This window comes from Gracilinanus agilis, chromosome 2, assembly GCF_016433145.1.
Source record: "Gracilinanus agilis isolate LMUSP501 chromosome 2, AgileGrace, whole genome shotgun sequence".
NCBI classification, from domain to species: domain Eukaryota; kingdom Metazoa; phylum Chordata; class Mammalia; order Didelphimorphia; family Didelphidae; genus Gracilinanus; species Gracilinanus agilis.
In genome coordinates, this window is record NC_058131.1 from 639585786 (window position 1) to 639599645 (window position 13860).

Below are 13860 nucleotides of genomic sequence, written 5' to 3' on the forward strand. Positions count from 1 at the left end.
ATTCCATTGCATCTTATATTCTATGATATGCACTTAATTATTCTGCCATGGAGAGGCAGTGTGGTATGGTAGAAAGGACACTGACATACAAGACAGGAAATCAGGATTCTAGTATTGGCTTTAGCTAATGATTGGAACAACTAAGCAATGAAAACCTTGAGCAAGTCACTTCCATTCCATGGGTTTTGGCTTCTTTGGCCACAATGAGAAAGGCAAGATAGTTGATCTACAATTTATGTGAATTATAGCAGCCGTTATCACTAACCCTCATGAGGATACCATTCTCCTCCTAATTTTTAGCTTCCTAGCAGCAATAGATAAATGCATAGAAGACCTAGGAGCAGTTATTTAAGCTTGGCTTTTATACTGGGGGTCAGAGAGCTGCATAACTTGCTTGGAAGGGAGGGGAAAAACAAGTGAAACCCCATTGTAATAGAAGATTATGGCTCTGATTACCTACATGAATTTTCCTGCATGCTGGTATTTATGAGTGTGGGGAAGCACTGAGGGCTTTGGGGTATGCTGTGACCTGTATAGGGTCTTGGGCATTGAATACATTGAGGCAGAGGTGCCAAATTCAGGTAGAAAGGTGGCGGCAAGGTACTGCTCGGTACATAGAGACCATATAGTGACAGTTTTAAAATGCAATATTTTCTGTTTTGTTATATATTTATTTACTTAATTAAATTTTTTACAATTACATTTTAATCTGGTTCATCCCATAATTGTGGGCTACATGCATATGTTTGATACTTCTGCACTAAGAGACTAGGCAATGATGACTTTGACACAAGGCTTGTAACAACTGTTGTTGATAGCATCTTGTGGAAGTTATAGAGAGGCAGAATTTGATTTGATTTAAGGAAATGCTTCCTAAAAATAAGAGCTAGTCTGCTTCAAGAGGTGGTGGGCACTAGAGGTCTTTCTAGGAAAGACTACATGATCATTTTTCATTGGTTAGTAATTTTTCAGTCATGTCCAACTTTTCATGACCCCATTTGGGGTTTTCTTGCAAAGATATTGGTTCGCCATTTCCTTCTCTAATTTATTTTATGGATGAGAGAACTGAGACAAACAGGGTTAAGTGACTTATCTAGGGTCACACAGCTAATAAGTGTCTGAGGCCAGATTTGGACTCGGGAAAGATGAATCTTCTTGACTCCAGGCTCAGCACTTTATCTGTTGTAACACATAGCTGCCCACATGGCTACTTACTATTATTAGAGATATTATAGAAAGAAATATTGTTCACATATGGGTTATATAGATAACTTCCGATATTGTTTTGATTCTTAGCCCTTCTTTATTCTTAGGCACACCTCCCTCAGAGAAAACATGTTGTAAGATCATTACATTTTTTAAGTGAGAAAATTGGATCTCTAAGGGCCCTTCCAGGACTTTTCACTTTAAGAAACTTCTGACTATATGAGAATTGCCATCTCCCAAAGTGACTTTGTTTTTGTGATAATATTTATCTCAGTCATATTATTTACAAGGGGAAATGTTCTTCAAGTATAAAAATGTTATCAGCTCAATATATGGTTAAATACTATGTGGAAAATGTATTGTCTTCAGAACTGGCAATTAGATGCTACCACCTTGTGAGTTGAAAGGTCAAGAGAGAGAGTTACCAGGTCTAAAAAGGGAATCTATGTTGAAGTTTGCAATCAACAATTATGCCACATTTGGGTGTGAATTTGTTGAGTCTAATGCTATGTGGAAAGTGTAGTTCGTCTGAACCTATCCCCAGAAACTAAGTATGGAGAAAGTATATTCTTGAAGTCTTGGGAAGAAACATTTGTAATTCCATCCTGACTATACTTTTTTTTTCCTTTTTTAACATTTAAAAAGTTTTTAAGACTTAGAGAAAGAAATTTCATTTTAAATATCTTGAGACAAAATAAAATACTGAGGAACCTATTTTGCCATGACAAACACAGGAATTATATGAACACAAACACAAAACACTTCTCACGCAATTAAAGTTAGATCTAAACAACTGAAAAAAAAAAACATTAATTGTTCATGGGTAGGCCAAACTAATATAATAAAAGTGCCAATTCTACCTAAATTAATTTATTTATTCAGTGCTATACCAATCGAATTACCAAACACTATTTATAGAACTAGAGAAAATAATAACAAAATTTATCTAGAAGAGCAAAAGATCAACAATATCAAGGGAATTAATGGGAAAAATGTGAACAGTGGCCTAGCAGTACCAGATCTTGTATCATTCTATGAAGCAGTAATCATCAAAGCAACCTGGTACTGGCTTAAAAATAGAATGGTGGATCCATTGAATAGATTAGGAGTAATGAACTTTGCAATATAGTGTTTGATAAACCTAAGGATCCCAGCTTTGGGGATAAGAACCCACTGTTTGACAAAAATTTCTGGGAAAACTGGAAAACAGTAAGGCAAAAATTAGGTATAGGACAATATCTCATGCCCTAAACCAAGATTAGGTCATAATGGGTATATGATTTAAACACAGAGGTTGATATCATAAATAAATTATGGGAACATAGAATAGTTAACCTGTCAAATCTATGAAGAAGCAACGAATTTATGGCTAAAAAGAGAAAAATAACATTACCAAATATAAGATAATTTTGACTATATTAAATTTAAAAATGGTCAAAGGATATGAATAAGCACTTTTTGGATGAAAAATCAAAGCTATCAACTATCATATAAAAAAGTTTTTAGTCCCTCTTGATTAGAGAAAAGCAAATTAAAGTACCTGAGTTACCACCTAGTATCTATTAGATTGGTAAATATGTCATTTAAGGAAAGTGATAAATTTTGGAGAGGATGTGGCAAAATTGGGATACTAAGGCATTGTCAGTTCAATTGTGAATAGATCCAACCATTCTGTAGGGCAATTTGGAACTAAACCCAAATAATACATACCCTTCCTTTGATCTAGTAATACCACTGCTAGATCTGTATGCCAAAAAAGATCAAAAAAAGAGAGAAAAGGACATATTTGTACAAAAATATTTATAGTAGCTCTTTCTGTGGTAGCAAAAAATTGGAAATTGAAGGGATGTCCATCAATTGGGTAATACCTGAACAAATTGTGGTAGATGGTGGTGATGGAAAACTATTGTGCTATAAGAAATGATGAACAGGATGATTTCAGAAAGAGTTAGAAAGACCTACATGAACTGATGCAGAGTGAAATAAGCAGAATCAAGAGAACTGTATATAGTAACAGTAGTATTATAGAATGATCAGCTGTGATTAATTTGACTGCTCTTGGCAATACAATGATCAAGACAACTCTGAGGGTCTTATGAAAAAGAATGCTATCCATATCCAGAGAAGGAACTGTTGGAGTCAGAATGCAGATGACATATGTGATTATTCACTTAGTTTATTAGGGTTCTTGTTTTGAGGTTTTTGTTTTATAATAATATTTTCTTACAAAATGATCAATATACAAATATAGCTTGCATGATAATACATGTATAATCCAGATCAAATTGCTTGACAACTCCAGGATGCAGGAGGGGAAAGAGAGAGACAATTTGAATCAAAAAACTTCAGAAAACTTATGTGGAAATTTGTTATATGTAATTCTATGTAACTGATAAAATAAAATATCTTTACAATAAAAATCAAATTCTCTTCCTCCTTCCTTCTCCTCACCTCACCCCATGCTGAGATGGTAAGCAATCTGATACAGATTTCACATGTGCAATTATGTAAAAAATTTTTCAATATTAATTCTTTTGTGGAAGGAAACTAGAACCAAAAAATTAACATCCTACAAGTATTAAAAGTCATAGGTGCGGAATTCTGGGAAGATGGCAGTGTAGAAGCAGCAAGGCTCCAGACCTCCATAAAGCCCTTCACCACCAATAAAGGACAAAGGGCTCCAAGGGAAAAGAAAATGTAATCTGACAACAGAACAGAGCTGGGGGAATCCTCCAGCTGAACCCTAATTAAAAGGCACACAGAAAAAAAAGAGAAAAAAAGCCTAAATTCTTGGAACTGTCTGGTGGGAGGGGAAAGAAAGGAGGAAGATCCCAGATCCCTTCCTCCACCTAATGTGCTGAGTCTCCAGCAGATCCTGGAGTCCGTGGTTAGGCTGGGGCTCTAGTCTGAGGGAGTAGTTCGCTGGCACAGCTGTGCCAAACTCAAGGCTCTGATCATAGACAGCAAGGAGGCTGATGGGGGAGAAACCCAGAGAGGGTGAACATATGCTTCATCTTGCACTACCCCCCTTTTCTCTTCAGGTTTTGACCTCAGGGCACTTAGAGCTGTGCAGATCAAACCCACCTGGCTTAATCCTATCAGTACAACAGACAAGAAGTCTTCAGAGGGCAGGGAAGCTCCAACACCCCTCCCCCACAGACTACAATGAAAGTAGCTGAATGAAATCACTGGGGAATGAATTCCAGCTGGGGAAAATCTGGCCTCAGGTCCCACTAACCTAATTAATCAACAAAACAGAGAAGAAGGCCTCCCAGGACTGAAAAGCCCAAACCCACAGATTAAAAAAATGATCAGAGGTCCAAGATTACAGCCAGTTACAGGGGAGAAAGAAGGAAAAAATACGAGTAAGCAACAGAAAAAGAAAAAATAAACCACAGTTGACAGCTTCTATCCAGAAATTGAACAAAGAACAAGTGGATCAGAAGAAGATAAAGGAAAACCAAGCAAAAACACAGGAACTTCAGTGAAATGGATACAGGGTTTGGAAGAACTTAAAATTCAATTAACTCAAGAACTCAAAATTTCAAATAACTCAAGAACTCAAAAACAATCAACAGAGGCTGAAGACAATTGGGAAAAGGAAATACATGATCTAAAATGAGAAAATAATGTCTTAAAAGCCCAAATTGACTAGCTGAAAAACAAAGCAAAGAAGGTAAAAGATGATCTACAAAGAAAATCAGACGAGAAGAAGGATGACCAAAAAGCCAGGGATGAAATTCAGTCTTTAAAAATTAAAATTCAGCAACTAGAAGCAAATGACTTCACAAGGCAAGAATATATAAAACAAAATCAAAAAATGAAAAATTTGAGGAAAATGTGAAACATCTCATTGACGCAACCACAGATCTGGAAAATAGATCTCAAAGAGACAATTTAAGAATTATTGGTCTACTGGAACATCACGACAAAAGAAAAAACTTGGACATCATCCTACAGAAAATTATATTAAAAAAAACTGTCCTGGCATTCATAAACAAAGGGGAAAAGTAGAAATTGAAAGAATTCACAGATTACCTCCTACATTTAATCCACAACTGACAACTTCCAGGAATATTATAGCCAAATTCAAAAACTACCAGACCAAGGAAAAAATATAAAAGCTGCTAAGAGGAAGTCCTTCAGATACCATGGAACCAAAGTTAGGATCTGGCTACATCTATATTGAAGGACCAGAAGGCACGGAATATAATATTCCAGAAAGCAAGAGAGTTGGGTCTACAACCAAGAATTAACTATTGAGCAAAAATAATTATATTTTTGCAGGGGAAAATATGGTCATTCAATAAAATTGAAGACATCCAAGCATTCATAAAGAAAAAAATGGACTTAAACAGAGAGTTTGCTGCCCAAACACAGAACTCAAGAGAATCACCATATAATTAAGAGAGCAGGAAAAAAAAACCATTTTCTTTAAGGGACCCAATAAGTTAAATTGATTATATCCCTATAAGAAAAGAAGATTTTGGTAACTCTTAAAAAATTATTATCAACAAGGTAGCTAGGAGAAATATATTTAGAGGGAACAGGGACAAACTGTATAAGATGAAATGTCAAGACATATGTGTGTGTATACATACATATGTATAAACATATATAAAACTAGAGGTAAAAAAGGACATAATATTAAGAGAAATGATGAAACAGACAAAATGGAGTAAATTTATATTCCACAAAGAAGCATGAGGGGTGAACAGGGGAGAAGATCAATATGTTGGAAGGGTAAAGAGGTTGGAGAAAGGAAATACTTAATTCTTAAGTGCATTGAAATTAACTTAAAGAGGGAAGAACAATAAGATCCATTGGGGCAGAGAATTGATTCACTCCCTTTAGAAAAGTAGAAGGATAACAAATGGACTGGTGGGGAGGAAAGAATAAAAAAGACCCTAAAGAACAATAAGAGGGGAATAAGAAGGGAGGGGGAGAAAGGGAAGTACAATAAGGGAGGGGATTAGGGGAACTGAAGAAAAACAAAACACTGGTATAGAAGGAAATAGTGAAAGAAGAAAGGGCAGAACAAGGAGAGGGAATCAAAATGTCTGGGAATACACAGTTGATAATTATAACTCTGAATGTGAATGGGATGAACTCACCCATAAAACAGAACTAAATAGTAGTGTGGATGAGAAACCAAAATCCTACCATATGTTGTCTACAAGAAACACACATGAGACAGGTAGACATACATAGAGTAAAAATAAAAGGCTGGAGCAAAATATATTGGGCTTCAACTGAGAAAAAGAAGGCAGGAGTTGCAATCATGATATCTGACAAAGCCAAAGTAAAAATAGATTTGGTTAAAAGAGATAGGGAAGGTAACTACATCCTGATAAAAGGCAGTATAGACAATGAAAAATATCAGTACTCAACATGTATGCACCAAATGGTATAGCATATACATTTCTAAAGGAGAAACTGACAGAGCTCAAGGAGGAAATAGACAGTAAGACTATATTAGTGGGAGACTTAAACCTTCCCCTATAAAATCTAGATATATCAAACCAAAAAATAAATAAGAAAGAGGTAATAGAGGTGAAAGAAATTCTAGAAAAAAATAGAGTTAATAAATACATGGAGAAAAATAAATAGTGACAAAAAGGAATACACCTTCTTTTCAGCAGCACATGGAACATTCACAAAGATTGACCATGTACTAGGGCACAGAAACATGGTAAACAAATGAAAAAAGCAGAAATAATAAATGCAACATTATCAGATCATAATGCAATAAAAATAGTTTTTAGTAAGGATATATGGAGAGGCAAACCAAAAACAATTATTTATTAAATATTTTGTAATTTTTTCTAATTCTTGTTGGTTTTAAAATCTTTCCTTTCCCAAAGATCTGACAAGTATACTATTTTGTGTTTGCCTAATTTACTTATAGTTTCCTTCTTTATATTCAAGTCATTCATCCATTCTGAATTTATCTTGGTGTAGGATGTGAGATGTTGATTGAAACCTAATCTCCCCCATATTGTTTTCCAATTTTCCCAGCAGTTTTTGTCAAATAGTGGATTTTTGTCCCAAAAGTTGGGCTCTTTGGGTTTATCATAGACTGTTGTGCCAACATCACTTACCCCAAATCTATTCTACTGATCTTCCCTTCTGTCTCTTAGCCACTACCATATTGTTTTGATTGCCACTGCTTTGTAGCATAGTTTAAGACCTGGTACTGCTAGGCCACCTTCTTTCACATTTTTTTCATTATTTCTCTGGATATTCTTGATCTTTTGTTTTTCCAAATGAACTTCGTTATAGTTTTTTCTAATTCAGTAAAAAAGTTTTTTGGTAATTTGATAGGTATGGCACTAAATAAGTAAATTAATTTGGATAGAATGGTAATTTTATTATTATGTTAGCTTGTCCTACCCATGAGCAATCAATGTTTTTCCAATTGTTTAGATATAGTTTTAATTTTTTTCAGGTGCTGTTACAGGAGCATGCACTGTGAGCACTGAACAGCTCTCATGAAATTACATTTTAAAAAATGTGGTATTTATGGTTCTCATGGCCAAAAAGGTTGCTGACCCCTGCAACAAAGAAAAGCAGTGAATGTTGGAAGGAATGTGGCAAAATTGGGACATTGATGCATTGCTGGTGGAGTTGTGAATTGATCCAACCATTCTGGATGGCAATTTTGTTTTTATTGGGGTGTTGGTAAAGAGCAGTGTGATCAAAACCTGCAATTTTATCCAAATGGGAATCTCCTTACATAAGCCTCTTTGACAAAAAAGAATCTTAGAAGATCATTCACAATACTTAAAGGTTAAATGACTTGTCCATGGTCATAGCCAGCAATTGTGGGAAGCAAGATTCAGATCCAAATCTTCTTGTCTCCAAGGACAAACTTCACTGCCCTAGAAACTTCCTTCAGAGCAGAGGTTCTAAATAGTTAGATGGTGAAGATGTTATAACTCTCTAGTCTCCTATCCCCTCACTTTTCTCCAGAGGAGACTTTTAATTTCTGCCAAGAAGGGCTGCAGAAGGTTGAGGCCAGAGGATACTCAGAGAAGATATATATATTGGGGATAATTTGAGGAAAGGTGTGTGGTAAAAGGGGATTTGAAGGGAGGTTGTCAGGGACTTGCTAGGTAAGTAATAGGGGTTACAGGTAGGCTGGAATAAGGAGATTCAGGATATAATATGGGCTGAAGTCAGGGAGTATGGCACTAAAGATAACAAAGATTTTCAGGGGGAGGAGGAATTAATATAAACAGGCAAAGACAGCAGGGCTTATAGATTAGGAATTAGACTTAAAGACAAACTGAGGGAAATAGACTGAACTGAAATTAACTACAGGCTTTAGTTAATTTCACAGGAAGGGACTTGTTTTGAAGTTACACCTTCCTTCAAGATGGATACCCGGCTTCCCTTCAAGCTCAGAGTATGCTGGTTCTTTCCCTCTCTTTCCCTCTTTTACTAATTAACTGACAAAGTAACTAACAGGTCTGTTGAAACACAAAAGGGTTTATTATCTTTAAGGATGATTTGTCAGGAAAGTGGATTGAGGAAGCCCTAACAGTTTTTCACGGGAACCTCAGGTGGGGGAAGGGAGGCAGAGATGGAGTCTGAGCACGGTCCTGCCTTAGCTCAGCTCTCAATGTGCTCTTGATATCTAAAGGGAATAAAATGATGACTAGCCAATTTCTTTAGATAAAATACTGCCAAATTATAGTTAAAGCCCTCACAGATTTGAACTACTCTCTAATTTACTCTCCTGATTCACTCCACAGACATTTAAGGTAAGGGAAGGAAGGTAGGAAATAATGTAGGGAATGAAGATACAAAGGATTTATCTAAACTAACAATTCTTAAATAAATATTCCAAAGCTAGCCTAAATTTTCAATTCTTCAGATAGACAAGGAAGCAGCTCAGTTGGTCTGACCCTCTCTCCACGAGATTCCAAAACCAATTCCCTTCTCTCCCTCAAGATTCTAAACTCCTAACTGATTTCAGAACTCAGCCAAAGCTTGAAAAAACTGTCATGACCCCCCTCTCTCTGTACTACATATACCAGCCTAGAATTGTGTCTCTTAAATATTATTAGTGTAGGATATATGGTCAGGGTCAAGATAGAACTTTGCTTTCTCATTTTGGGATGGAAGGAAGAACACCAACCTCTATATACAAGGCATGATCTCTTTCCTATCTAACACCAATTCAGAATCACTTAAGACCAAATATAGCAAGTAGAAAAGAAACCCATTTATCCAAAATACCAAAATAGATGTCTGAGGAAATGTATGTATGTATGTATGTATGTATGTATATTGTGTATATATGTACACATATATGTGGCATCCTGAGACTCTTGGGTCCAAAGACCCTCAACAAGACTTAGGCCCATAGAAAGTTCCCAGTCACATTACCACAGAGGATATCATTGACAGATACGTTCTTGACATTATCCTCAGGCAGAGCCTCATTCAAAGCTTCATGGTGCATTTCAACAGATTTACTTCAGTTGTAACATTGACTGGGGCAAAGGTGACCACCATTCCTGGTTTTAGAACACCAGTTTCCACATGGCCAACAGGTACTGTACCAATACCACCTATCTTTTAGACATCTTGGAGGGGTAAACAAAGGAGCGTATCTGTTGGATGAGTTGGTGGCAGGATGCAATCCAAAGCTTCAAGCAATATAGTTCCATTAGCATTGCCATCTTTACAGATGACTTTCCATCCCTTGAACCAAGGCATATTAGAGCTTGTCTCCAGCATAGTGACACCATTCCAACCTGAAATTGGCACAAAAGCTACCGTGTCAGGTTTATAGCCAATTTTCTTAATATAAGTACTGACTTCCATAACAATTTCCTCATATCTTTTCTGCTATAAGAGGGTTCAGTGGAATCCATTTTTTGATGCCAACAATCAGTTGTTTCACACCTAGTGTATAAGCCAGAAGGGCATGCTCATGGGTCTGCCCATTCTTTGAAATACCAGCTTCAAATTCACCAACACCAGCAGCAACAATAAGGACAGCACAGTAAGCCAGAGATGTGGCTGTAATCATGCTCTTGATAAAGTCTCTGTGTCCCAGAACATCAATAATGGTCACATAATACTTGCTGGTCTAGATTTCCACAGTGAGATATCAATAGTGATATCATGTTCATGTTCAACCTTCAGCTTATCCAAGACCCAGGCATATTTGAAGGAGCCCTTTCCCATCTCAGTAGCCTCCTTCCCAAACTTCTCAATGGTTCTCCTAACAATTCCACTACATTTGTAGATGAGATGGCCAGTAGTGGTGGACTTCCCAGAGTCTATATGTCCAACGATGATGATGTTAATATGAATCGTTTTCCTTGCCCATTTTTGTGGAGGTTTAACAATGGTTTTCACAACACCTGTATTCTGGTGGCAAATCCGTTGTGAAAAATAAAAATATATACCAGACAATACAGAGAGAAGAAGCTCTCCCATTGGGAGTAAGATAGCTTGGTTCAACCAAGATTCCTTGGTCTCATCCAAGGGAAAACTCCCCTTCAGTCTCTAAAGTAGCAATCTGGATATAGAGAAACAATGAAAAATGCCAGCTCCTTCCATGTCTTCCCAGAGTCTTTCCTTCAGCAACCTAGAGTGAAATTGGCCTCCTCCATTTTTCCCTCTCAAAGATAAAAGACTAAAGCAACTAGAAATTGTGTTTGAAAGAAGACTTGAAGTTCTAAGATTTCTGAAAAAGACTGATTTGAAAAGACACCCAAAAGGACTGTAGAATATCGGAGCTCTTGGGGTTAGCCGATGGCTCAGTGGATTGAGACAAGAGGTCCTGGATTCAGATCTGGCTTCATACACTTCCTAAATGTGTGACCCTGGAAAGTCATATAACTACCATTGCCTAGCCCTTACCACTCTTCTGCTTTGAAATCAATATTGATTCCAAGACAGAAGATAAGGAATTTAAAAAAAAAAAAGGATACTCTCACCATCTCTGCTTCACCCCTAATGCAGGGCAGGATATTTAACTACACCAATAAGAAAAGAGTTCTATATCAATGTAGTTTGGAGCAGAGCCTTTTTTGTGTGTGTCATGGACCCCTGTAGCAGTTTGGTGAAAGCTATGCTCTTTCTCAAAAGAATGTTTTTAAATGTCAGAAGAATATGTTTAAATTCTTATAATAAAATACACAGGATGAGAAAGGATCGATTATATTGAAATGCAATTATCAACTTTTTTAAAATCCAAGTTCACAATTTCCAACTGGCTATGAAGTCAGCCTGCACCCTGGTTCATCATCTTTTCTTGTTCTATGAAGATAAAGGAGAGATGGAATATCTCACATCTACATGTACAGCATGATTGTTTGTCCTTCGTTTTCAAAAAGCACCAATAACATCCTAATGGTGATATCTTGACTTGCATGTGAGTAAATGAGGCAGACTTACAGGGTACTCAGCCTCACTTTCTCTTCTAAGTCATTGAAGTCCAGTGGCAAATCAAAGTCAAAACAACTGGCAACGGTTCTGGATACAGTGGATAACCCTGAGGTCTTTGATGCCTGACTAAGCACTAAGTATTCCATAGTGCTTATTTCAGCCACCTTCATGGCCAATGAAACAAATTATTCACATCCACCCTTTCTGCTATAAGTTTTCATACACTTGGAATAGGCCTCTCCACAAGTCACCTGATGGATTTAAGGACTGTCAGTTACCCTCAGCTAGGTTTAGTTTATCTGCTGAGATAGTTTACTGCAGTGTGGCCACTGCAAATGCTTCAATTTTTTGGAGCCAGAGGTGAGAATTAAATACCAAAGTAGATGAGCAGACCTGAAAAGGACTTGGCAAACCCTCACATCAGAGGTGCTAGGCCTCCTTGAACAACTCATACACCCTATGAGTATGCACAACATATCTATTATAAACTCCTTGAAGGGAGGGATGGTCTTTTCCCTTTTTTGTATCCCCAAAGCTTAACACAGTGACTGGCCCATAGTATATATTTAACAAATGCTTATTGATTGATTGATTGATCATTTTGTTTTCAATTCATTCAAAGGAAGGTAGGGGAAGAGAGAGAGAAAATCTAATTGAATCATTTGCTTGACCTATTGACTTAAAAAAAAACTGAAGCAACCAGTGAATCCCATCAAAATTTCAGGATGAAGTACATCTCAAAAAAGTCAAAGATTATGTATATTTTTTAAGTATTGGCCCCAATTCTGGAAAACTTTTAGTTGTATAAAACAAGCCTGGGGTGAGAGAAGGGTAACAGAAGTTGGGGAGCCTATCCAGATCTGAGATTTGATTATTATGAGGAACTCTCATCGGGTGGAAAAATTCCTCTGTAAGTAAAATTGGCACTCTTTCAATAACTTACATATATGCCTAGGCACATACATTGATGGCCCATTGTCATGTAGCCAATAACTATGAGAGACAGAACTTAGAACTATCATTTACAGACTCCAAAGCTAGCCCTCTTTCTAATTTTCCACCCTGATTTTTGCCTTCGTATTAAGCAAAGTGATAAAATAGGGGAAAAAATAAGCTAAGTTTTATAGCTTACAATCTAAAATGCACTAATGCAAAGGATAGAGTAAATGAATAAAAAGGATACCCCTTATGAAATATGATGTGCATTTACATTTAAGAACTCCTGTTCTTAAATTATAAGAAAGACAAATTTTGGAAATTTTCCCATGAGTAATTAATCATAACAGATTAAATATGACTAGGCAGAATTATGAAATTATGTAATGTGCAGACAACAATCCCCTGCCCAAAGAAAAACATTTTCTTTTTTCCAGGATTCATCAAACATTGTTATTCTTTATTTATCCTCTGCTCTGGTCTGCTGATTTCTTGTCTTTTGTTTTAGGTTAGTGTGGAATTCCCATATTTCATAAGCTAATATTTAGAAAAGAAATATCATGTGAGGTTCTCTAAGCAAAACGCACAATTTTACAAATCCCAAAACAAATAAAAGATGTAAGCAACAATCACAATCATAGTTATTATGGTAAGAGAGTTTGAACTTCAATTATCCTTTGGGTCAGAGAGCACATTTTTGAAGAAAGCCTTCATTCAAAAGTTTCCAGAGGGGGGGAAAAAAAGTTTCTAGAAGGTGAAAATGCCTTCTTCTAAAGCACTTAAGCAATACACTTCAATCCGACAAGCTTTTATTAAACCCTTGCAGTGTGCCAGGCACTGTGCTAAGTGGTGGAAGTACAAAGTCAACAATAGCCAGCTGCTGTTTTGAATAGCACCCTTATTAAGAAGACCTTGCATTTTCGAAGTCTTAAAACACTTTTCACAAGTCTGATCTCGTTTGATCCCCTCAATGACTCTACCAAATAAACAGGAAATGAAGTCCTAAGGAGCTTAAGTGAAATTAGACAAGTTCAAATTTATCATGCAGCTGCTGGTAGGAGTGAGTGTCTAGGTGTCCTAAAAATTGTTTCCTTCTACCTCCTTTTAATAGATAGTGTTAAAGCTTACAAACCTGAAACAAAAACTTAGGAATCTGAATATAAAACCAGAAAAATAGACTATGCTTTTCCATTCAAACAGATAATTTATTCAAAAATGCAAGATTTCACAAATTTTTGACTTAATGGGAGGTGGCATTGTGGTTAAGTTAATACTATTTTAGTTACCTCGATATATTAGAGTAGTTGC

At 36.4% G+C, this 13860-nt stretch overlaps 1 pseudogene; it reads right to left on the reverse strand.

The window, feature by feature from the left end:
- Positions 1-9568: 9568 nt before the first annotated feature.
- LOC123234279 lies at positions 9569-11786 on the reverse strand (annotated as a pseudogene).
- Positions 11787-13860: the final 2074 nt, after the last annotated feature.